At 38.0% G+C, this 25928-nt stretch overlaps 1 pseudogene; it reads left to right on the top strand.

Moving 5' to 3' along the window:
* Nucleotides 1-1856: 1856 nt before the first annotated feature.
* LOC116858427 lies at nucleotides 1857-1941 on the top strand (annotated as a pseudogene).
* The last annotated feature ends 23987 nt before the right edge of the window (nucleotides 1942-25928 follow it).

The following is a 25928-nucleotide window of genomic DNA, read 5'->3' as shown; positions in this document are numbered from 1 at the left end:
TCCATGAGCAGGGACTATCTCTCCATTTGTGTTGTATTTAATTTCTTTCATCAAGGTTTTATAGTTTTTGGAAGGTTACTCATAGGTATTTTAATATTTTTGGTGCTATTGTGAATAGAATAGTTTTCTTAATTTCTCTTACTGTTACTTCATTACTGGTGTGTAGAAATGCAACTGTTTTCTGTACAATGGTCTTGTATCCTGCAACTTTACCGAGCTCATTTATGAGTTCTAGAAGTTTTGGTGGACTCTTTAGGTTCTTCTATGTATAGTATCAGGTCATGCACAGATAGTGACAGTTTTACTTTTTCCTTACCAATGGGATGTCCTTTATTTCTTTTTCTTATTGATTGTTCTGTCTAGGACTTGTTGAATTACTATGCTGAATAAAAGTTGTGAGAGGGGTCCCTAGGTGGCTTGGTCCACTGAGCATCTCTTAGTCTCAGCTCAGGTCAGTTTCTCAGCATCATGGGTTTGAACCCCATGTCAGGCTCTGTGCTTAGTGCAGCATCTGCTTGTCCAATCCCTCTGCTCCTCCCCTGCTCACATCTCTCTCTAATAATAAATAGATAAAATCTTTAAAAAAAAAAGTTGTGAGAGTGGACATCCTTGTCTTTTTCCTCATCTTAGAGGAAAAACTTTCAGTTTTTCACCATTGAGTATATTATCTATGGGTTTTTTACATGTGACCTTTATTATACTGAGTACGTGCCTTCTAAACCTTTTTAAGGTTTTTATCATGACTTTTTAAGAGTTTTTATCATGACTTAATTTTGTAGTTTGTCAAATGATTTTTCTGTATCTATTTATATGATCATATGATTTTTATCCTTTCTCTTGTTGGTGTATTGATTTGTGACTGATTGATGTGTGAATACGGAACCACCTTTGCATTCCTAGAATAAATCCCACTTGATCATGGTGAATGACTTTTTAAATGTATTGTTGGATTTGGTTTGCTAATGTTTTGTTGAGGATTTTTGCATTTATGTTTATCAGAGACATTGGTATATAGTATTCTTTTTTGTAGTGTTTTTATTTGGTTTCAGTATCAGGGTAATGGCCTCATAGGATAAATTTGGAATCTTTCCTTCCTTTTCCATTTTTTTGAATAGTTTGAGAAAAATAGGTGTTAATTCTTCTTTAAATGTATGGTAGAATTCATTTGTGAAACTATCTGGTCCTGGATTTTTATTTGTTCAGAGGTTTGTTTTGCTTTGTTTTCTTGGGTTTTGTTTTTTAGTACTGATTCAATTTCATTTAGTAATCGGTCTGTACACATTTTCTATTTCTTCCTCACTCAGTTTTGGAAAGTTGTAAGTTCCTAGAAATTTATCCATTTCTTCTAGGTTGTCCAATTTGTTGGCATATAATTTTTCATACTAATCTCTTATAATCTTTTGTATTTCTATGGTGTTAGTTATTTCTCCTTTATTTCTGATTTTATTTATTGAATCTTAATTTTTTTGATGAGTCTTTCTAAAGGTTTATCAATTTTTGTTGATGTTTTCAAAGAACCAATTACTGATTTCATTGATCTCTTCTATTGGTTTTTTAAAGTCTTGTTATGACTTGGTTTTGGTCGATGTATGTTTCTAGGAATTCATCCCTTTCATTTAGGTTGTCCAGTTTGTTGATATATAAATGTTCATAGCATTCTTTTATAAAATTTTTAAAATTAAAAAAAAAATGGTAGTAATATCCCTACTTTCATTTCTCTCTCTCTCTTTTTTTAATCAAGAAGAATTTTCTTTCTCTCCTTTTTTAAATTTAAATTAATTAGTTAACATATTTTGTAGTATTGATTTCAGAAGTACAATTTAGTGATTCATCACTTACACTTAGCACCCAGTACTAGCTTTGCACAGTGGCAGTATCATAGTCAATGAGGTTTATCCGAGGCACGATTATTGCTAATTGAAAACTTAACACCCAGTACTTATTCCAACAAGTGCCCTCCTTAATGACCATCATCCACTTAGTCCATGCCCCACTGACACTCCTCCAGCAACCCTCAGTTTATTCTCTGTATTTATGTCTCTTGTGGTTTGCCTCCCTGTTTTATCTTATTTTATTTTTCTTTTCCTTGCCCTATGCTCATCTGTTTTGTTTCTTCAAATTCCACATATGAGCCAAATCATATGGTACTTGTCTTTCTCTAACTGACTTATTTCGCTTAGCATGATACACTCTAGTTCTATCCACATTCTTGCAAATGGTAAGATTTCATGCTTTTTGACCACTGAGTAATAGTCCATTGTATATATAAGCCACATCTTCTTTATCCATTCATCAGTTGATGGACATTGGGGCTCTTTCCACGTTTGGTTATTGTGAATGTTGCTGCTATAAATATTGGGGTAAATGTGCTCCCTTTGATTCACTATGTTTGCATCCTTTGGATAGATACTTAGTAGCACAATTGCTGGGTCATAGGGTAGCTCCATTTTTAACTTTTCAAGGATCCTCCATACTGTTTTCCAGAGTGGCTGCACCAATTTGCACTCCCACCAACAGTGTAAGAGTATTCCCTTTTCTTTGCATGCTTGCCAACATCTCTTGTTACCCAAGTTGATCATTTTAGCCATTCTGACAGGTGTGATGTGGTATTTCATTGTGTTTTTTATTTTTATTTCCCTGATAGTGAGTGATGTTGAGCAACTTTTCATATGTCTATTAGTCATCTGGATGTCTTCTTTGGAAAAGTGTCTATTCATTAATTTAATCTAATTAACTAGATTATTGGTTTTTTGGGTGTTGAGTTTGAAAAGTTCTTTATAGATTTTAGATAGTCCTTTATTTGATATGTCATTTGCAAATAACTTCTCCCATTCTGTAGGCTGCCTTTTAGGGTTTTGTTGTTGTTGTGGTTGTTGTTGTTGTTATTTTTTATAAGCATATGATGTATTTTATCCCCAGGGGTACAGGTCTGTGAATCGCCAGGTTTACACACTTCACAGCACTCACCATAGCACATACCCTCCCCAGTGTCCATAACCTCACCCCCCCCAACCCTCCTCCCCCCAGCAGCCCTCAGTTTGTTTTGTGAGATTAAGAGTCTCTTATGATTTGTCCCCCTCCCAATCCCATCTTGTTTCATTTAGTCTTCTCCTACCCCCTTAACCCCCCCATGTTGCATCTCTACTTCCTCATATCAGGGAGATCATATGATAGTTGTCTTTCTCTGACTGACTTATTTCGCTAAGCATGATACCCTCTAGTTCCATCCACGTCATTGCAGATGGCAAGATTTCATTTCTTTTGATGGCTGCATAGTATTCCATTGTGTATATATACCACATCTTTATCCATTCGTCTGTTGATGGACATCTAGGTTCTTTCCATAGTTTGGCTATTGTAAACATTGCTGCTATGAACATTGGGGTGCACGTGCCCCTTCGGATCACTACGTTTGTATCTTTAGTACCCAGTAGTACAATTGCTGGGTCATAGGGTAGTTCTATTCTCAACATTTTGAGGAACCTCCATGCTGTTTTCCAGAGTGGTTGCACCAGCTTGCAATCCCACCAACAGTGTAGGAGGGTTCCCCTTTCTCTGCATCCTCGCCAGCATCTTTCATTTCCTGACTTGTTAATGTCAGCCATTCTGACTGTTGTGAGGTGATATCTCATTGTGGTTTTGATTTGTATTTCCCTGATGCCGAGTGATGTGGAGCACTTTTTCATGTGTCTCTTGGCCATCTGGATGTCTTCTTTGCAGAACTGTCTGTTCGTGTCTTCTGCCCATTTCTTAACTAGATTATTGGTTTTTTGCGTGTTGAGTTTGAAATTTCTTTATAGATTTTGGATAGTCCTTTATTTGATATGTCATTTGCAAATAACTTCTCCCATTCTGTAGGCTGCCTTTCAGTTTTGTTGATTGTTTCTTTCTCTGTAAAGAAGGTTTTTATCCTGAAGAAGTCTCAGTTGTTCATTTTTGCTTCCATGTCCCTTGCCTTTGATGATACGTTAAGTAAAAAGTTGGTGTGGCCAAGGTAAAAGAGGTGCTGCCTGCTTTTTCCTCTAGGATTTTGATGGATTCTTGTCTCACATTTAGGCTTTTCATCCATTTTGAGTTTATTTTTGTGTACAGTTTAAGAAAGTGGTCCAGTCTCTTCTTTTACATGGTGCTGTCCATTTTCCCCAACACCATCTGTTGAAGGAACTGTCTTTTTTTCATTGGATATTCTTTCCTGCTTCATTGAAGATTAGCTGGCCATAAAGTTGTGGGTCCATTTTTCAGTTCTCTCTTCTGTTCCACAGGTTTTAGTGTCTGTTTTTGTGCCAATACCATACTGTCTTGTTGATTATGGTTCGATAATACAGCTTGAAGTCTGGAATTGTGATGCCTCAGCTTTTGGTTTTCTTTTTCAACATTCCCGTGGCTATTTGGGTTCTTTCCTTGTTCCATATAAATTTTAGAATAGTTTGTTGTAGCTCTGTGAAAAATGCTGATGGTATTTCAATAGAGATTGGGTTGAATGTGTAGATTGCTTTGGGCAGCATAGACATTTTAACATTTGTTCTTCCAATCCATGAGCATAGACTATTTTTCCATTTTTTGCTGTCTTTTTCAACTTCTTTCATAAGTGTTCTTAGTTCTCAGAGTCCAGATCGTTTACTTCTTTGTTTAGGTTTATTCCAAGGTATCTTGTGATTTTTGGTGCAATTGTAAGTGGGATAGATTGATTCCTTGAGTTCTCTTTTTGCTTCTTCATTGTTGGTATATAGAAATGCAACAGACTTCTGAATGTCAATTTTATACCTTGCCACTTAGCTGAATTCCTGTATCAGATCTAGCAATTTTCTGGAGGAGTCTTTCAGGTTTTCCACATAGAGTATCATATCATCTATGAAGAATGAAAGTTTGACTTCTTCATTGCCAATTTGGATGTCTTTTATTTCCTTTTGTTGTCTGATTGCTGAGGCTAGGACTTCCAGAACTACGTTGAACAACAGTGGTGAGAGTGGACATCCCTGTCATGTTCCTGACCTCAGGACAAAAACTATTTGTATTCATTGGGGATCATACTAGCTGTTAAGTCCTTCATATAAGGCCTTCATGATAAATGACGCCTTCTATCCTAATTTCATTTCCTATTTTATTACCTTGAGTATTCTTTTTCTTCCTGATCCACCTAGAGATTTGTCAATTTGGTTAATCTTTTCAAAGAACAAAATTTTTCTTTTGTTGACTTTTTCTATTATTTTTCTATTTTCTACTTTATTTATAACTATTTCAAGTTTTTTTTTTCAATGTTCCAAAATTCATTGTTTATGTATCACACCTAGTGCTCCATGCCATACGTGCCCTCCTTAATACCACCACCAGGCTCACCCATCCCCCACCTCTCCCCTCTAAAACCCTCAGTTTATTTCTTGAGTTCACAGTCATGGTTCATCTCCCCCTCCTGATTTGCCCCAATCCACTTTTCCTTTCCTTCTTCTAGTGTCTTCCATGTTATTCCTTATGTTCCAAAAGTAAGTGAAACCATATGATAATTGACTCTCTGTGCTTGGCTAATTTCACTCAGCATAGTCACCTCCTGTGCCGTCCATGTTGATACAAAGGTGGGTATTCATCCTGATGGCTGAATGATATTCCATTGTATATATGGACCACATCTTTATCCATTTGTCTGTTGGCTCTTTCCACAGTTTGGTGATTGTGGACATTGCCGCTAAGAACATTGGGGTAGAGATGGTCCTTCTTTTCACTACATCTGTATCTTTGGGGTAAATACCCAGTGTGCAATTGTATAGTCATAAGGTAGCTCTATTTTTAACTTTGTTAAAAGTTTTCCAAAGTGGCTGCACCAACTTGCATTCCCACCAACAGTGTAAGAGAGTTCTCCTTTCTCCACAACCTCTCCAACATTTGTTGTTTCCTGTCTTGTTAATTTTGGCTATTCTGACTGGTGTAAGGTGGTATCTCAATGTGGTTTTAATTTGAATTTCCCTGATGGCTAATGATGGTGAACACTTTTTCATGTGCCTGTTAGCCATTTGTATGTCTTCTTTGGAGAAGTGTTTATTCATGTCTTCTGCCCATTTTTGGGACATGATTATCTGCTGATTGGGTGTTGAGTTTGAGGAGTTCTTTATAGATCTTGGATGTCAGCCCTTTGTCTGTAGTGTCATTTGTGAATACCTTCTCCCATTCTGTGGGCTGCCTAATTGTTTTGTTGACTGTTTCCTTTGCTGTGCAGAAGCTTTTGATCTTGATGAAATCCCAAAAATTCATTTTTGCTTTTGTTTCCTTTGCCTTTGGAGATGTGTCTTGAAAGAATTTGCTTCTTTCATTGAAGCCAGTGTCAAAGAGGTTACTGCCTATGTTCTCCTCTAGGACTTTGATGGATTCCTGTCTCACGTTGAGGTCTTTCATCCATTTTGAGTTTATCTTGGTGTATGGTGTAAGAGAATGGTTGAGTTTCACTATTCTATACATAGCTGTCCAGTTTCCCCTGCACGATTTATTGAAGAAACTGACTTTTTCCCCTGGATATTTTTTCTTGCTTTGTCAAAGATTATTTAACCATAGAGTTGATGGTCCATATCTGGGCTCTCCACTCTGTTCCATTGGTCTATTTTTCTGTTTTTGTGCCAGTACCATGCTGTCTTGGTGATCACAGCTTTGTAGTAAAGCTTGAAATCAGGCAACGTGATGCCCCCAGCTTTGCTTTTTTTTTTTTTTTTTTTTTTTCCCCAACATTTACTTGGTGATTCATGGTCTTTTCTGGTTCCATACAAATTTTAGGACTGTTTGTTCCAGCACTTTGAAAAATGCCAGTGGAATTTTGATCAGGATGGCGTTGAAAGTATAGATTGCTCTAGGCAGTATAGACATTTTAACAATGTTTATTCTCCTGATTCATGAGCATGGAATGGTCTTCCATCCTTTTGTGTCTTCTTCAATTTGAAAGAAATTGAGTGTTCTGTAGTTCCTTGAGTACAGATCCTTTACCTCTTTGGTTAGGTTTATTCCCAGGTATCTTATGGTTCTTGGTGTTATAAAAAATGGAATTGATTCTCTAATTTCCTTTTCTATATTTTCATTGTTACTGTATAAGAAAGCAACTGTATCACACCTAGTGTTCTTAGTTCTCAGAGTCCAGATCGTTTACTTCTTTGTTTAGGTTTATTCCAAGGTATCTTATGATTTTCTCTTCTCATTTAGTGCCCTGAATATGTCTTGCCATCCCTTCTGGCTTGTCAGGTTTCTGTGGACAGATCTCACATTATTTTGATGCACCTTCCTCTGTATATAAGGAATCTCTCCCTGTAGCTGCCCTTAGAACCTCTTGTCTAAAATTATGATTTGTGAATTTCACAATCAATTGTCTTGAGGTCTTTCTAGATTTGTTGATCTTGGTGGGTGTCCTTTCTGCCTCTAGGACATGAATACTTTTTCCATTCCCCCAGACTGGGGATATTTTCATCCAGAATTTGTTCATTTATATCTTCTAGTCTTCTCTTTTCCTCCACCACCTCAGGGATCCCAGTAATTCTGGTGTTGGAATGTTTTACTGTGTCATTTATTTCCCTAACTCTGTTTTCATAGCTTCTAAGCTGTTTGTTCCAGGCCTCCTCCTGATCATTTTTCTCTGTCAGCTTGTCTTCTAGATCACTAATTCTATCTTTTGCCTCAGTTACCCTAGCTGTTAGAGTATTTAGATTAGATTGGGTCTAATTGATAGCATTTTTTAACTTCTGCCCAGTTGGCTCTTAGAGATTTTATGTTGTCACTAATGGTTTTCTCCAACCTAGCCATTGCTTAGATAATTGTTATCCTGAATTCCCTTTCTGACATACTGTTTATGTCCATACCCAATAGTTCTGTGGGAGAGGACACAGTCTCTGAATTTTTCCTCTGTTGGGTATTCCACCTCCTAGTCATTTTGGTGAGAGGTGGTTGAGGGAATGTATAGCTGAATATATCAACCACAATTCAGTCAAAGTGCACCCTCACCACTGATGTCTTCTGCCCCTGTAGAGATCCAGAGGTGTATAATCTTACATCTCAGCCTGATTTTATGGGTGTTCAGACTATTCGGTAGATATTTAGCTCACTTTAGGGGACCGGTTGAAACAGAGTCTCCTACTTCACCATCTTGCCCAATAAGATGAATTTTCAAAGCACATGATCATCTCAGCTGATGCAGGAAAAGCATTTGAAAAATTAAAAATCATTTTATGATTAAAAAAATATTGAATATACTAGGTATAGAAGAAAACTTTCTCAATATGATAAGAAGATTTTATTAAAAGCTCACAGCTAATATCACCCTCAAAGGTAAAAGTCTGAGAGCTTGTCCCCTAATATCAGGGAAAAGACAAGATGCCACATTTACCCCTTATTTTCAGTGTAGTATTGGAAAACTTAGACAGAGAAATTAGTCAAGAAAAATAAATGAAATACATCCAAATTGGAAGAAAAAAATATTTCTGTTCTAGATGACATGATTTTATATAAAGAAAATTCTGAAGAGTCACAAGATAACAAAACTAATAAATTAATTCACAAAATTACAAGATACAAAGTAAACACATGAATATCAGTTCCATTTCCATAACTAAAAATGAAAAATCCAAAACAGAAATTAATTAAATAATTCCATTTACCATAGCATAAAAAATAAAATACTTAGGAATAAATTTAACCACGGAGGCAAAAGAATTTTATAATGAAAAACTACAAAACATTGCTAAAAGAAATTTTAAGATACTTTTCTAGATATGTCTCAGGAGGCAAGGGAACTAAAAGTGAAAATAAACTATTGGGACTCCATCAAAATAAAAAGCTTCTGCACAGTGAAGGAAACAATCAACAAAACTAAAAGGCCACCTACTGAATGAGAAAAGATATTTGCAAATGACATAACAAATAAAAGATTATTACCCAAAACATAAAAAGAACTGATAAAACTCAACACCCCCAAAACAAATATTCCCATTAAAGAATGGGTAGAAGATATAATAGACATTTCTCCAAAGAAGATACACAGTTGGCCGATAGACACATGAAAAGATGCCTCACATCACTCATCATCAGGGAACTTCATCTGACATCTTTCCGAATGGCTAAAATCAACAACATGAGAAACAGGTGTGGGTGAGGTTGTGAAGGAAAAGGAATCCTCTTGCATTGTTGGTGGGAATGCAAACTTGTGCAGCCACTCTGGAAAACAGTATGGAGCTTCCTCAAAAAATTAAAAATAGAACTACCCTATGATCCGGTAATCACACTACTGAGAATTTACCCCCAAAATACAAAAACACAAAATCAAAGGGATACATGCACCCCTATGTTTATTGGAGCATAATTTACAATAGCCAAATTATGGAAGCAGACCAAGTATCCATGGGTAGATGAATGAATAAAGAAGAGGTGGTATTTATGGACAATAGGACTACAATGGAGTATTACTCAGCCATAAAAAAGGATGAAATCTTGCCACTTGTAACATGGATGGAGCTAGAGAGCATTATGCTAAGCAAAATAAGTCAGTCAGAGAAAGACAAATACCGTATGTTTCAGTCATATGTGGAATTTAAGAACCAAATGAGCAAAGAAAAAAATAAGAGAGAGCAAAAGAGAGAAACAAACCAAGAAACAGACTGTTAATTATAGAAAACAGATGGTTAACAGACAGGAGGTCGGAGGGGGGCTGAGTGAAATAGGTGATGGGGATCCAGAGTACACTTATCATGATGAGCACTGAGTAAGATAAGGAACTGTTGAATCACTATTTTGAACACCTGAAACTAATAAAACACTGTATGTTAACAATACTGGAATTAAAATTAAAAACTTAATAAAAGCTTTAAAAATGAACAACTATGGCACAGATGGAATTAGGGTGTATTAAGCTAAGCAAAATAAGTCAGTCAGAGAAAGACAAATATTATTTCACTCATATGTGGAATTTAAGAAACAAAGCAGATTAATATAGGGGAAGGAAAGGAAACAATAAAATAAGATAAAAACAGAGAGAGGAAAACCATAAGAGATTCTTAGCTCTAGAGAACAAACTTGAGTGTTACTGAATGGGAGGTAGGTAGGGGATGGGGTAATTGGGTGTTGGGCATTAAGGAGGGCACTGGATATAATGAGCACTAGGTGTTATAAGCAACTGATGAATCACTAAACCCTATCCTGAACATAATAATACACTATATGTTAACTAAGTTTAATTTAAAATTTTTAAAATGTAAAAAAATGAATAAGATCTTCTTTAACTTACATTGTTTTTTTTTTTCTCCTTGAATTTATTTTTCCACTCCATGTCCTTGGCAAGATTTTGTTCTGCAGTCCCATCTTTTTACTGATATCCTTGTCATAGGCATTCTCAAGCACGTTAGTTTTATAGAGGATGTGTATGGAAATTAAGAATCTGGGCCCACCAGAGTGAAAATTGGGAATCCGGGTGTGACTCACACCAGTATGAAATTGTCAGCTTCCCCAAGTCAGGGGCAGCAGGGCAGACAGGGGCAACCAAGGTGGGAATCAGTAAAGCAGGGGGATGAGGGCAGAAGAAAGTCAGATATAGCTGATTTCCGGCAGAAATAAGGCTGGGGAAAAGATAGAGGAGGCTAGGATGAAGGTGAAGAACCACATGGGCCGGAGTGTGGAAGCTTGGACTTAGTAGGCCCAGGTCAGAGTATGTGTGGTGCTAGAATGAGGAGGAGACACAGGTGGTAGGAAAAGATGAGAAGAATCAGGAGACTGAGGGCTCTTAAGAGCCTTTTGGAAAAAAAGGAAGAAGGGAAGGCTCAGTTAAAACAACATCTGTCTGAGGCTTACAGTGTGCATTTGTGTTTCTGTTAGCATGTGCGTTTCTATGCATGATGGCAAATGAGTTAGTGTTGCATTTTCAAAATGAATCTTCTGTGAATGTCCACAGAGATGACAGAGGAGAAAATCCTGGAAGTATTTTACTTAATAAGCAAGAGTATTTATACCACTTATGTTCAGAGAAGGAAATTTTTAACAAAAATTGTGAGGTGGGAGTGCCTGGGTGGCTCAGTGGGTTAAGCCTCTGCCTTTGGCTCAGGTCATGATCTCAGGGCCCTGGGATCGAGCCCTGCATAGGGCTCTCTGCTCATCAGGGAGCTTGCTTCCCTCTCTGTCTCTGCCTGCCTCTCTGCCTGCTTGTGATCTCTCTCTCTGTGTCAAATAAATAACTAAAATCTTAAACAAAAAAAATCTATAAGTAGAATTTTTTTAAAAATTTTAAAAATAGTGAGGTGATAGTGGGTTAATTATAACACAGTTGGTGAGCAAATTTAATTTCCTGAAACAAATATGGTTTATAACTTGGAATGAGTTGACACAATTTTCAATTGCAAACATTCTGAGAAATGCAGTTTCCTATAATAATCATCCAGGGTCTCAAGGGTACAAGTTACAGATCATGGGACCTGAATATAGATGTAATAATCATTGTTATTACTGGGGACTCCCTTGTTCTTCATAAAAATGATGCAGCTGATGTATCAACTTTATCATGACAGAATGGAAAAAAAACACTAAAGTTGACCTTAAATAGGTTCTTCACCCTATGAATTAATATTTGTCAACTTCCTGAACCAGTGCTTGACTTATAGTTAGTACTGCATAAAAGTTTATTAAATAAAATAAAATAAAATAATAAAATATTTACAAGACAAGATTTTTATCCCTTGCATTGTAATAGTAGCTAGTAAGTATTTCCCAACTTTCTTAATTTTTTTTTTTCAAAGGGTTGGTGTCATGGACTGAACTGTTTTCTTTCTTCTCCCCACTAAATTAATATTTTGAAACTCTCACTCCATTTATGACTATATTTGGAGATAGAGCCTTTAAAGAGATAATTAAAGTAAAATTGAGGCTCTTAGGCAAGGTTCCAATCCAATCTGGCTGATGTCCTTATAAGAAGAAAAAGAGGTACATGGGCTATGTGTGCACAGAGGAAAGACATGTGAGAACACAGGCAGAAGACAGCTATGCATGAGCCAAGGATAGAGGACTCAGGAAAAACCAAACTTGTCCACACTTTGATTTTGGACTTCCAGTGTCCAGGCTGAGAAAATAAATCTTTAGGCCACCTAGTCCGTGGTATTTTTTTATCGCAGCTTGAACAGACTGAAACAGCTGGCCCTCCCAAAAGTACACAACATGTAAATCCTTTTTTCCACTCTCTCAGGTTTTCTCTTCAAATATTACACTAACAATGAAGCAAAAGACAAAGAAATCAAGGAATAGATCCCATTTACAATGGCATTGAAAATCATAAGATACCTAGGAAAAAACCTAAGCAAAGAGGTAAGGATCTGTACTCTGAAACCTACAGAACATGAAAGAAATTGAGGAAGACACAAAGAAATGGAAAAACATTGCATGCTTATGGATTGGAAGAAAAAATATTGTTAAAATGTCTATGCTACCTAGAGCAATCTACACATCCAATGCAATCCCTATCAAAACATCATCAACTTTTTTCACAGAGTTGGAACAAACAATCTTAAAATTTGTATGGAACTAGAAAAGACTTGAATAGTCAAAGAAATGTAGAAAAAAGAAAACCAAAGCTGGGGGCATCACAATTCTGACTTCAAGCTGTATTACAAAGCTATAATCATCAAGACAGTATGTTACTGCCAAAGAACAGACACATAGACCAATGGAACAGAATAGATAACCCAGAAATGGACCCTTAACTCTATGGTACACTGATCTTCAACAAAGCAAGAAAGAATATCCAATGGGAAAAACTGTCTTTTTTCAAACTCAACACCCAAAAAACAACAAATCCAGTCAATAAATGGGAAGAAGACATGAACAGACATTTCTCCAAAGAAGACATACAAATGACGAACAGACACATGAAAAAATGTCCCACATCACTCGACATCAGGAAAATACAAATCAAAACCACAATGAAATACCATCTCACACCTGTCAGAATAGCTAAATGATCAACTTAGGAAACAACAGATGTTGACAAGCATGCAGAGAAAGGAGAACAGTCTTACACAGTTGGTGGGAGTGCAAACTGGTGCAGCCACTCTGGAAAACAGTATGAAAATTCCTCAGAAAGTTAAAAATTGACCTACTTTTTGACCCAGCAATTGCACTTCTAGGCATTTATCCAAAGAATACCAACATAGTGATTTGAAGGGACCCACACACCCTAATGTTTATAGCAACAATGTCCACAGTAGCCAAACTATGGAAAGAGCCTAGATACCCATCAACAGATGAATGGTTAGAGAAGTGGTATATATAGGAGGAGGAGTCAAGATGGCGGAGAGGTAGCAGACTGAGACAACATCAGGTAGCAGGAGATCAGCTAAATACCTTATCAAACCATTGTGAACACCTACAAATCCAACAGGAGATCGAAGAGAAGAAGAGCAGCAATTCTAGAAACAGAAAATTGATGACTTTCTGAAAGGTAGGACTGGTGAAGAAGTGAATCCAAAGCAATGGGAAGATTGATCGCAGGGCGAGGGGCCGGCTCTCGGCCATCAGTGGAGCAATGGAGCACAAAATCAGAACTTTTAAAAGTCTGGTTCACCGAGGGACACTGCTCCAGAGGCTAAGCCGGGGTGAAGCCCATGCGAGGAGAGCATGGCCTCAGGTCCTGTGGGGTCACAGAAGGATCAGGGCTGTCTGAGTGTCTCAGAGCTCACAGGTATTAGAGCAGGAAAGCCAGCTACAGAGACAAAGGCAAGGGGTGATCTCTCAACTCAGGGTTACCTTAAATCGTGATCTGTGGCACAGACCACTGCTCTGTGAGCAGGGACCCCACAAGATCTGTGGAGATCCCCTGGAGGAGCTCAGGGATCTGTGGGGTTCAGAGACTCCAGGTGGGGCTGTGTGCCAGACAGAGAAGCTTGGTCATAGGCTGGGTGAGCTTGGAGCGTGGCTGGAGGCCAGGGAGATGGGAATGATTGAGCACTTTTCTCTGAGGATGCATTGAGGAGTGGGGGCCCCAAGCTCTCAGCTCCTCTGGGCCAGAGATTGGGAGGCCACCATTTTCAATCATGTCCTCCAGAACTATACAGAAAGCTTTCAGGGAAAAAGAGTTCCTGAAAGTGAACCCGAGCAGATTACTTAGCCTGGCCCCTGGTAAGGGCAGTGCAATTCCACCTTGGACTCTTGAGAATCACTACAACAGGCCCCTCCCCCAGAAGATCAACAAGAAATCCAGCCAAGACCAAGTTCACTTACCAAGGAGAACAGTGGAATTCCAGAAGAGGAGAAAGCAAAGCATGGAATTCATGGCTTTCTCCCCATGATTCTTTAGTCTTGCAGAGTTAATTTTTTTAATTTAATTTTTTTCTGCTAAAATTTTTTTTTAACTTTTGCCCTTTCCTCTTTTAACATTTTTTAACTGGTTCATCTTAACAATACCTTTCATTAAAACAAAATCTTTTTTGAAACTTCATTACTGTAGTCATATTTTATCCTTCGTTGTATCTAACTTTATTTTTTATATACACATAGGGTTCTTTCTTCTAAAAAAATATGGGGTACAACTTCTTCTAATAGATCAAAATATACCCTAAATCTAGCATAGGGCTTTGTTCTAGTCTCCAGCCTAAGCAAATTCTTTCCACTTTCTTTTTCATTATTCTCCCAACAAAGTTATTTTATCAACTCCTTTTTTTAGAAAAAAAATTTAATTTTCATGTTTATAGTCATATTCCATTCTTTCATTGCGTTTACCCTTGTATATGTGTTTCATTCTTTAAAATTTTGGGAGGTAGTTTCTTCTAGGAGACCAAAATACTCCCCAAATTAAGTGGGTTACCCTGTTCTATTCACCAGTCTAATATATATATATTTTCTTTTTAATATTTTTTCTTTATTTGTTTTCTTTTTAAATTTTTTTTTCCCTGAACTTCTTTTTACCCCTTTTCTTCCCCCCACGATTTGGGGTCTCTTCTGATTTGATTAAACCATATTTTCCTGGGATCTTTGCCACCTTTTTAGTATTTTATTCACTCCTTCATATATTTTTATTGGGGTAAAATGACAAGGCGGAAAAACTCACCACAAAAAAAAAAGAACAAGAGGCAATACTGAAGGCTAGGGTCCTCATCAATACAGATATTGGTAATATGTCAGACCTAGAGTTCAGAATGACGATTCTCAAGGTGCTACCTGGGCTTGAAAAAGGCATGGCAGATACTAGAGAAACTCTGTCTGGAGAAATAAAAGCTCTTTCTGGAGAAATTAAAGAACTAAAATCTAGCCAAGTTGAAATTAAAAAAAGCTATTAATGAGGTGCAATAAAAAATGGAGGCTCTTACTGCTAGGATAAATAAGGCAGAAGAGAGAATTAGCGATATAGAAGACCAAATGACAGAGAACAAAGAAGCAGAGCAAAAGAGAGACAAACAACTACTGGACCATGAGGAGACAAGTCAAGATAAGTGATACCATAAGACGAAACAACATTAGAATAATTGGGATTCCAAGAGACGAAGAAAGAAAGAGGGGAGCAGAAGGTATATTGGACAGAATTATGGTAGAGAACTTCCCTAATAGGGTAAAGGGAATGAGCATCAAAACCCAGGAGGTACAGAAAATCCCCCTCAAAATCAATAAGAATAGGTCCAACCCCATTATCTAATAGTAAAATTTACAAGTCTTAGTGACAAAGAGAAAATCCTGAAAGCAGCCCGGGAGAAGAAGTCTGTAACATACAATGGTAAAAGTATTAGATTGGCAGGAGACTTATACACAGAGACCTGGCAGGCCAGAAAGAACTGGCATGATATATTCAGAGCACTAAACGAGAAAAACATGCTGCCAAGAATATTATATTGAGCTAGGCTATCATTGAAGATAGAAGGAGAGATAAAAAGTTTCCAGGACAAACCAAAACTAATAGAATTGGTAAACACCAAACCAGCTCTACAGGAAATATTGAAAGGGGTCCTCTAAGCAAAGAGAGAGCCTAAAAGTAGTAGTTCAGAAAGGAATGGAGACAATATACAGTAATAGTCATCTACAGGCAATACAATGGCACTAAATTCATATCTCTCAATAGTTACCGTGAATGTTAATGGGCTAAATGCCCCAATCAAAAGACACAGGGTATCAGAATGGATAACAAAACAAAACCTATCAATATGCTGTCCACAAGAAACTCATTTTAGACCCGGAGATACCTCCAGATTTAAAGTGAGGGTGTGGAAAACAATTTACCATGCTAATGGACATCCAAAGAAAGCTGGAGTGGCAATCCTTATATCAGATCAATTAGATTTTAAGCCACAGATTATAATAAGAGATGAGGAAGGACTCTATATCATACTCAAAGGGTCTGTCCAACACGAAAATCTAACAGTTTTAAATATGTATGCCCATAACATGGGAGCAGCCAACTATATAAACCAATTAATAACAAAAACAAAGAAACAAATTGACAATATTACAACAATAGTAGGGGAATTTAACACTCCCCTCCTGAAATGGACAGATCATCCAAGCAAAAGATCAACAAAGAAATAAAGTCCTTAAATGACACACTGGACCAGATGGACATCACAGAGGTATTCAGAACATTCCATCCCAAAGCAACAGAATACACATTCTTCTCTAATGCACATGGAACATTCTCCAGAATACATCACATCCTGGGTCAAAAATCAGGTCTCAACCGGTATCAAAAGATTGGGATCATTCCCTGCATATTTTCAGACCACAATGTTCTGAAGCTAGAACTCAATCACAAGAGGAAAGTTGGAAAGAACCCAAATACATGGAGGCTAAAGAGCATCCTTCTAAAGAATGAATGGGTCAACCAGGAAATTAAATAAGAATTGAAAAAATTCATGGAAACAAATGATAATGAAAACACAATGGTTCAAAATCTGTGGGACACAGCAAAAGCAGTTCTGAGAGGAAAATATAGCGATACGAAGAAAGGTCTCAAATACACAACCTAACCCTACACCTAAAGGAGCTGGAGAAAGAACAAGAAAGAAAGCCTAACCCCAGCAGGAGAAGAGAAATCATAAAGAGCAGAGCAGAAATCAGTGAAATAGAAACCAAGAAAACAATAGAACAAATCAACAAAACTAGGAGCTGGTTCTTTGAAAGAATTAATAAGATTGATAAACCCCTGGCGAGACTTATCCAAAAGAAAAGAGAAAGGACCCAAATCAATAAAATCATGAATGAAAGAGGAGAGATCACAGCCAACACAAAGAAATACAAACAAGTATAAGAACATACTATGAGCAACTCTATGCAAGCAAATTTGACAATCTGGAAGAAATGGATGCATTCTTAGAGACATATCAACTACCACAACTGAACCAGAAAGAAATAGAAAACCTGAACAGACACATAACCAGTAAGGAGATTGAAACAGTCATCAAAAATCTCCAAATAAACAAAAGCCCAGGGCCAGACGGCTTCCCAGGGGAATTCTACCAAATATTTAAAGAATTAATTCCTATTCTCCTGAAACTGTTCCAAAAAATAGAAATGGAAGGAAAACTTCCAAACTCATTTTATGAGGCCATCATCACCTTGATCTCAAAACCAAAGACCCCATAAAAAAAGAGAACTACAGACCAATATCCTTGATGAACACAGATGCAAAAAATCTCACCAAAATACTAGCCAATAGGATCTGACAGTACATCAAAAGGACTATTCACCACGACCAAGTGGGATTTATTCCAGGGCTACAAGGTTGGCTCAATATCCACAAATCAATCGATGTGATACAATACATTAATAAAAGAAAGAACAAGAACCATATGATACTCTCAATAGATGCAGAAAAAGCATTTGACAAAGTACAGCATCCTTTCTTGATCAAAACTCTTCGGGGGAGGAGTCAAGATGGTGGAGAAGTAGCAGGCTGAGACTACTTCAGGTATCGGGAGATCAGCTAGATAGCTTATCTAAAGATTGCAAACACCTACAAATCCAAAGGGAGATCGAAGAGAAGAAGAACAGCAATTCTAGAAACAGAAAATCAACCACTTTCTGAAAGGTAGGACTGGCAGAGAAGTGAATCCAAAGCGACGGGAAGATAGACTGCGGGGAGAGGGGCCGGCTCCTGGCAAGCAGCGGAGCAATGGAGCACAAAATCAGGACTTTTAAAAGTCTGTTCCGCTGAGGGACATCATTCCAGAGGCTTAACCGGGGTGAAGCCCACGTGGGGTCAGTGTGGCCTCAGGTCCCACAGGGTCACAGAAGGATCGGGAGTGTCTGAGTGTCGCAGAGCTTGCAGGTATTAGAACGGGGAAGCCGGCTACAGAGACAGAGCCTAGGAGTGACTCTCAGCTCAGGGTTACCTTGAACCGGTCGCAGGCTCGGTCAGCTCAGAGCGAGGCTGGAGACAGGGTGACGGGAGTAATTGGGTGCTGTTCTCTGAGGGCGCACTGAGGAGTGGGGCCCTGGGCTCTTGGCTCCTCCGGGCTGGAGACTGGGAGGCCGCCATCTTCATTCCCGTCCTCCGGAACTCTACGGAAAGCGCTCAGGGAACAAAAGCTCCTGAAAGCAAACCCCAGCGGATTACTCAGCCCGGCCCCTGGTAAGGGCGGTGCAACTCCGCCTGGGGCAAAGACACTTGAGAATCACAACAACAGGCCCCTCCCCCAGAAGATCAACAAGAAACCCAGCCAGGACCAAGTTCACTTACAAGGAGTGCAGTTTCTATACCAAGGAGAGCAGCGGAATTCCAGAGGAGGAGAAAGCAAAGCACGGAACTCATGGCTTTCTCCCCATGATTCTTTAGCCATGCAGTTAATTTTTTTTTTCTTTTTCAATTTTTTTCTTTTCTTCTGATAAATTTTTTAACTTTTACCCTTTTCTTTTTTAACGTTTTTTAACTAGTTTATCTAATATATGTATATTTTTTTCCATTTCATATTTTTTCATTATTGGTTTTCTTTTTTTATTGGTTTCTTTTTTCTTTCTTCTTTTTTTTTTTTTTCTTTCTGAACCTCTTTTTATCCCCTTACCCCTCCTCACGATTTGGGATCTCTTCTGATTTGGTTAAAGCATATTTTCCTGGGGTTGTTGCCACCCTTTTAGTATTTTACTTGTTCCTCCATATACTCTTATCTGGACAAAATGACAAGGCGGAAAAATTCACCACAAAAAAAAGAACAAGAGGCAGTACCAAAGGCTAGGGACCTAATCAATACAGACATTGGTAATATGTCAGATCTAGAGTTCAGAATGACAATTCTCAAGGTTCTAGCTGGGCTCGAAAAAGGCACGGAAGATATTAGAGAAACCCTCTCGGGAGATATAAAAGCCCTTTCTGGAGAAATAAAAGAACTAAAATCTAATCAAGTTGAAATAAAAAAAAGCTATTAATGAGGTGCAATCAAAAATGGAGGCTCTCACTGCTAGGATAAATGAGGCAGAAGAAAGAATTAGCGATATAGAAGACCAAATGACAGAGAATAAAGAAGCTGAGCAAAAGAGGGACAAATAGCTACTGGACCACGAGGGCAGAATTCGAGAGATAAGTGACACCATAAGACGAAACAACATTAGAATAATTGGGATTCCAGAAGAAGAAGAAAGAGAGAGGGGAGCAGAAGGTATATTGGAGAGAATTATTGGAGAGAATTTCCCCAATATAGCAAAGGGAACAAGCATCAAAATCCTGGAGGTTCAGAGAACCCCCCTCAAAATCAATAAGAATAGGTCCACACCCCATCTCCTAATAGTAAAATTTACAAGTCTTAGTGACAAAGAGAAAATCCTGAAAGCAGCCTGGGAGAAGAAGTCTGTAACATACAATGGTAAAAATATTAGATTGGCAGCAGACTTACCCACAGAGACCTGGCAGGCCAGAAAGAGCTGGCATGATATATTCAGAGTACTAAACGAGAAAAACATGCAGCCAAGAATACTATATCCAGCTAGGCTATCATTGAAAATAGAAGGAGAGATTAAAAGCTTCCAGGACAAACAAAAACTGAAAGAATTTGCAAACACCAAACCAGCTCTACAGGAAATATTGAAAGGGGTCCTCTAAGCAAAGAGAGAGCCTAAAAGTAGTAGATCAGAAAGGAACAGAAACAAAATACAATAACAGTCACCTTACAGGCAATACAATGGCACTAAATTCATATCTCTCAATAGTTACCCTGAATGTTAATGGGCTAAATGCCCCAATCAAAAGACACAGGGTATCAGAATGGATAACAAAACAAAATCCATCTATATGTTGCCTACAAGAAACTCATTTAAACCCGAAGACACCTTCAGATTTAAAGTGAGGGGGTGGAAAAGAATTTACCATGCTAATGGACATCAGAAGAAAGCAGGAGTGGCAATCCTTATATCAGATCAATTAGATTTTAAGCCAAAGACTATAATAAGAGATGAAGAAGGACACTATATCATACTCAAAGGATCTGTCCAACAAGAAGATCTAACAATTGTAAATATCTATGCCCCTAACGTGGGAGCAGCCAACTACATAAACCAATTAATAACAAAATCAAAGAAACACATCGACAATCATACAATAATAGTAGGGGAATTTAACACTCCCCTCACTGAAATGGACAGATCATCCAAGCAAAAGATCAACAAGGAAATAAAGGCCTTAAATGACACACTGGACCAGATGGATATCACAGATATATTCAGAACATTTCATCCGAAAGCAACAGAATACACATTCTTCTCTAATGCACATGGAACATTCTCCAGAATAGATCACATCCTTGGTCCTAAATCAGGTCTCAACCGGTATCAAAAGATTGGGATCATTCCCTGCAGATTTTCAGATCACAATGCTCTGAAGCTAGAACTCAGTCACAGGAGGAAATTTGGAAAGAACCCATATACATGGAGACTAAACAACATCCTTCTAAAGAATGAATGGGTCAACCAGGAAATTAAAGAAGAATCAAAAAAATTCATGGAAACAAATGATAATGAAAATACAACATTTCAAAGTCTGTGGGACACAACAAAGGCAGTCCTGAGAGGAAAATATATAGCGGTACAAGCCTTTCTCAAGAAACAAGAAAGGTCTCAAGTACACAACCTAATCCTACACCTAAAGGAGCTGGAGAAAGAACAAGAAAGAAAGCCTAACCCCAGCAGGAGAAGAGAAATCATAAAGATCAGAGCAGAAATCAATGAAATAGAAACCAAAAAAAACAATAGAACAAATCAACGAAACTAGGAGCTGGTTCTTTGAAAGAATTAATAAGATTGATAAACCCCTGGCCAGACTTATCAAAAAGAAAAGAGAAAGGACCCAAATAAATAAAATCATGAATGAAAGAGGGGAGATCACAACTAACAGCAAAGAAATACAGACAATTATAAGAACATATTATGAGCAATTCTATGCCAACAAATTTGACAATCTGGAAGAAATGGATGCATTCCTAGAGACATATAAACTACCACAACTGAACCAAGAAGAAATAGAAAGCCTGAACAGACCCATAACCAGTAAAGAGATTGAAACAGTCATCCAAAATCTCCAAACAAACAAAAGCCCAGGGCCAGACAGCTTCCCGGAGGAATTCTACCAAACATTTAAAGAAGAACTAATTCCTATTCTCCTGAGACTGTTCCAAAAAATAGAAATGGAAGGAAAACTTCCAAACTCATTTTATGAGGCCAGCATCACCTTGATCCCAAAACCAGACAAGGATCCCATCAAAAAAGAGAACTACAGACCAATATCCTTGATGAACACAGATGCGAAAATTCTCACCAAAATACTAGCCAATAGGATTCAACAGTACATTAAAAGGATTATTCACCACGACCATGTGGGATTTATTCCAGGGCTGCAAGGTTGGTTCAACATCCGCAAATCAATCAATGTGATACAACACATTAATAAAAGAAAGAACAGGAACCATATGATACTCTCTATAGATGCTGAAAAAGCATTTGACAAAATACAGCATCCCTTCCTGATCAAAACTCTTCAAAGTGTAGGGATAGAGGGCACATACCTCAATATTATCAAAGCCATCTATGAAAAACCCATCGCAAATATCATTCTCAATGGAGAAAAACTGAAAGCTTTTCCGCTAAGGTCAGGAACATGGCAGGGATTTCCATTATCACCACTGCTATTCAAGATAGTACTAGATGTCCTAGCCTCAGCAATCAGACAACAAAAAGAGATGAAAGGCATCCAAATCGGCAAAGAAGAAGTCAAACTATCACTCTTCGCAGATGATATGATACTATATGTGGAAAACCCAAAAGACTCCACTCCAAAACTGCTAGTACTTGTACAGGAATTCAGTAAAGTGTCAGGATATAAAATCAATGCACAGAAATCAGTCGCATTTCTCTACACCAACAACAAGACAGAAGAAAGAGAAATTAAGGAGTCCATCCCATTTACAATTGCACCCAAAACTATAAGATACCTAGGAATAAACCTAACCAAAGAGACTAAGAATCTATACACAGAAAACTATAAAGTACTCATGAAAGAAATTGAGGAAGACACAAAGAAATGGAAAAATGTTCCATGCTCCTGGATTGGAAGAATAAATATTGTGAAAATGTCTATGCTACCTAAAGCAATCTACACATTTAATGCAATTCCTATCAAAGTACCATCCATTTTTTTCAAAGAAATGGAACAAATAATCCTAAAATTTATATGGAACCAGAAAAGACCACCAATAGCCAAAGGAATATTGAAAAAGAAAACCAAAGTTGGTGGTATCACAATTCCGGACTTCAAGCTCTATTACAAAGCTGTCATCATCAAGACAGCATGGTACTGGCACAAAAATAGACACATAGATCAATGGAACAGAATAGAGAGCCCAGAAATAGACCCTCAACTCTATGGTCAACTAATCTTCGACAAAGCAGGAAAGAATGTCCAATGGAAAAAAGACAGCCTCTTCAATAAGTGGTGTTGGGAAAATTGGACAGCCACATGCAGAAAAATGAAATTGGATCATTTCCTTACACCACACACGAAAATAGACTCAAAATGGATGAAGGACCTCAATGTGAGACAGGAATCCATCAAAATCCTTGAGGAGAACACAGGCAGCAACCTCTTTGACCTCAGCTGCAGCAACATCTTCCTAGGAACATCGCCAAAGGCAAGGGAAGCAAGGGCAAAAGTGAACTATTGGGATTTTATCAAGATCAAAAGCTTTTGCACAGCAAAGGAAACAGTTAACAAAACCAAAAGACAACTGACAGAATGGGAGAAGATATGTGCAAACGACATATCAGATAAAGGGCTAGTATCCAGAATCTATAAAGAACTTAGCAAACTCAACATCCAAAGAACAAATAATCCAATCAAGAAATGGGCAGAAGACATGAACAGACATTTCTGCAAAGAAGACATCCAGATGGCCAAGAGACACATGAAAAAGTGCTCCACATCACTCGGCATCAGGGAAATACAAATCAAAACCACAATGAGATACCACCTCACACCAGTCAGAATGGCTAAAATTAACAAGTCAGGAAATGACAGATGCTGGCGAGGATGCAGAGAAAGGGGAACCCTCCTACACTGTTGGTGGGAATGCAAGCTGGTGCAACCACTCTGGAAAACAGCATGGAGGTTCCTCAAAATGTTGAAAATAGAACTACCCTATGACCCAGCAATTGCACTGCTAGGTATTTACCCTAAAGATACAAATGTAGTGATCCGAAGGGGCACATGCACCCGAATGTTTATAGCAGCAATGTCTACAATAGCCCAACTATGGAAAGAACCTAGATGTCCATCAACAGATGATTGGATAAAGAAGAGGTGGTGTATATACACAATAGAATACTATGCAGCCATCAAAAGAAATGAAATCTTGCCATTTGCGACAACATGGATGGAACTAGAGGGTATCATGCTTAGCGAAATAAGTCAATCAGAGAAAGACAACTATCATATGATCTCCCTGATATGAGGGAGAAGAGATGCAACATGGGGGGTTAAGGGGGTAGGAGAAGAGTAAATGAAGCAAGATGGTATTGGGAGGGAGATAAACCATAAGTGACTCTTAATCTCCCAAAACAAACTGAGGGTTGCTGGGGGGAGGAGGGTTGGGGGGGGTGGGGTTATGGACATTGGGGAGGGTATGTGCTATGGTGAGTGCTGTGAAGTGTGTAAACCTGGCAATTCACAGACCTGTACCCCTGGGGGAAAAAAATATATGTTTATAAAGAATAAAATTAAAAAAAAAAAAACTCTTCAAAGTGTAGGGATAGAGGGTACATACCTCAATATCATCAAAGCCATCTATGTAAATCCCACTGCAAATATCATTCTCAATGGAGAAAAACTGAGAGCTTTTCAGCTAAGGTCAGGAATATGGCAGGGATTTCCATTATCACCACTGCTATTCAAGATAGTACTAGATGTCCTAGCCTCAGCAATCAGACAACAAAAAGAGATTAAAAGCATCCAAATTGGCAAAGAAGTCAAACTATCACTCTCTGCAGATGATATGATACTATATGTGGAAAACCCAAAAGACTCCACTCCAAATCTGCTAGAACTTGTACAGGAATTCAGTAAAGTATCAGGATATAAAATCAATGCACAGAAATCAGTTGCACTTTTTTTACACTAACAAGACAGAAGAAAGAGAAAAAGGAGTCAATCCCAGTTACAACTGCACCCAAAACTATAAGATACCTAGGAATAAACCTAATCAAAGAGGCAAAGACTCTATACTCAGAAAACTATGAAGTACTCATGAAAGAAATTGAGGAAGACACAAAGAAATGGAAAAATGTTCCATGCTCATGGATTAGAAGAACAAATATTGTGAAAATGTCTTTGCTACCTAAAGCAATCTACACATTTAATGCAATCCCTATCAAAATCCCATCCATTTTTTTTCCCCAAAGAAATGGAACAAATAATCCTAAAATTTACATGGAACCAGAAAAGACCTTGAATAGCCAGAGGAATATTGAAAAAGAAAGTCAAAGTTGGTGGTATCACAATTCCAGACTTCAAGCTCTATTACAAAGTTGTCATCATGAGGACAGTATAGACAGATCAATGGAACAGAATAGAGATACCAGAAACTCAACACTGTGATCAACTAATCTTCAACAAAGCAGGAAATAATGTCCAATGGAAAAAAGACAGTTTCTTCAACAAATGATATTGGGAAAATTGGACAGCCACATGTAGAAAAATGAAACTGGACCATTTCCTTACACTACACATGAAAATAGACTCAAAATGGATGAAGGACCTCAATGTGAGACAGGAATCCATCAAAATCCTTGAGGAGAACACAGGCAGCAACCTCTTCGACCTCAGCCGCAGCAACTTCTTCCTAGGAACATGGCCAAAGGCAAGGGACGTAAGGGCAAAAATGAACTATTGGGACTTCATCAAGATCAAAAGCTTTTGCACAGCAAAGGAAACAGTTAACAAAGCCAAAAGACAACTGACAGATGGGAGAAGATATTTGCAAATGACATATCAGATAAAGGGCTAGTATCCAAAATCTATAAAGAGCTTAGCAAACTCAACACCCAAAAAACAAATAATTTAATCAAGAAATGGGCAGAGGACATGAATAGACATTTCTGCAAAGAAGACATCCAGATGGCCAAGAGACACATGAAAAAGTGCTCCACATCACTCGGCATCAGGGAAATACAAATCAAAACCATAATGAGATACCACCTCACACTAGTCAGAATGGCTAAAATTAACAAGTCAGGCAATAACATGCTGGCGAGCATGTGGAGAAAGAAGAACCCTCTTACACTGTTGGTGGGATTGCAAGCTGGTGCCACCACTCTGGAAAACAGCATGGAGGTTCCTCAAAGAGTTGAAAATAGAACTACCCTATGACCCAGCAATTGCACTACTGGGTATTTACCCTAGAGATACAAACATAGTGATCTGAAGAGACACATGCACCAGAATGTTCATAGCAGCAATGTCTACAATAGCCAAACAATGG

This window comes from Lontra canadensis, unplaced genomic scaffold, assembly GCF_010015895.1.
Source record: "Lontra canadensis isolate GAN:19392208 unplaced genomic scaffold, GSC_riverotter_1.0 scaffold136, whole genome shotgun sequence".
NCBI classification, from domain to species: Eukaryota; Metazoa; Chordata; class Mammalia; order Carnivora; family Mustelidae; genus Lontra; species Lontra canadensis.
The sequence above is the reverse complement of the archived record's forward strand: the minus strand, read 5'-3'. Positions and strand labels throughout refer to the sequence as shown.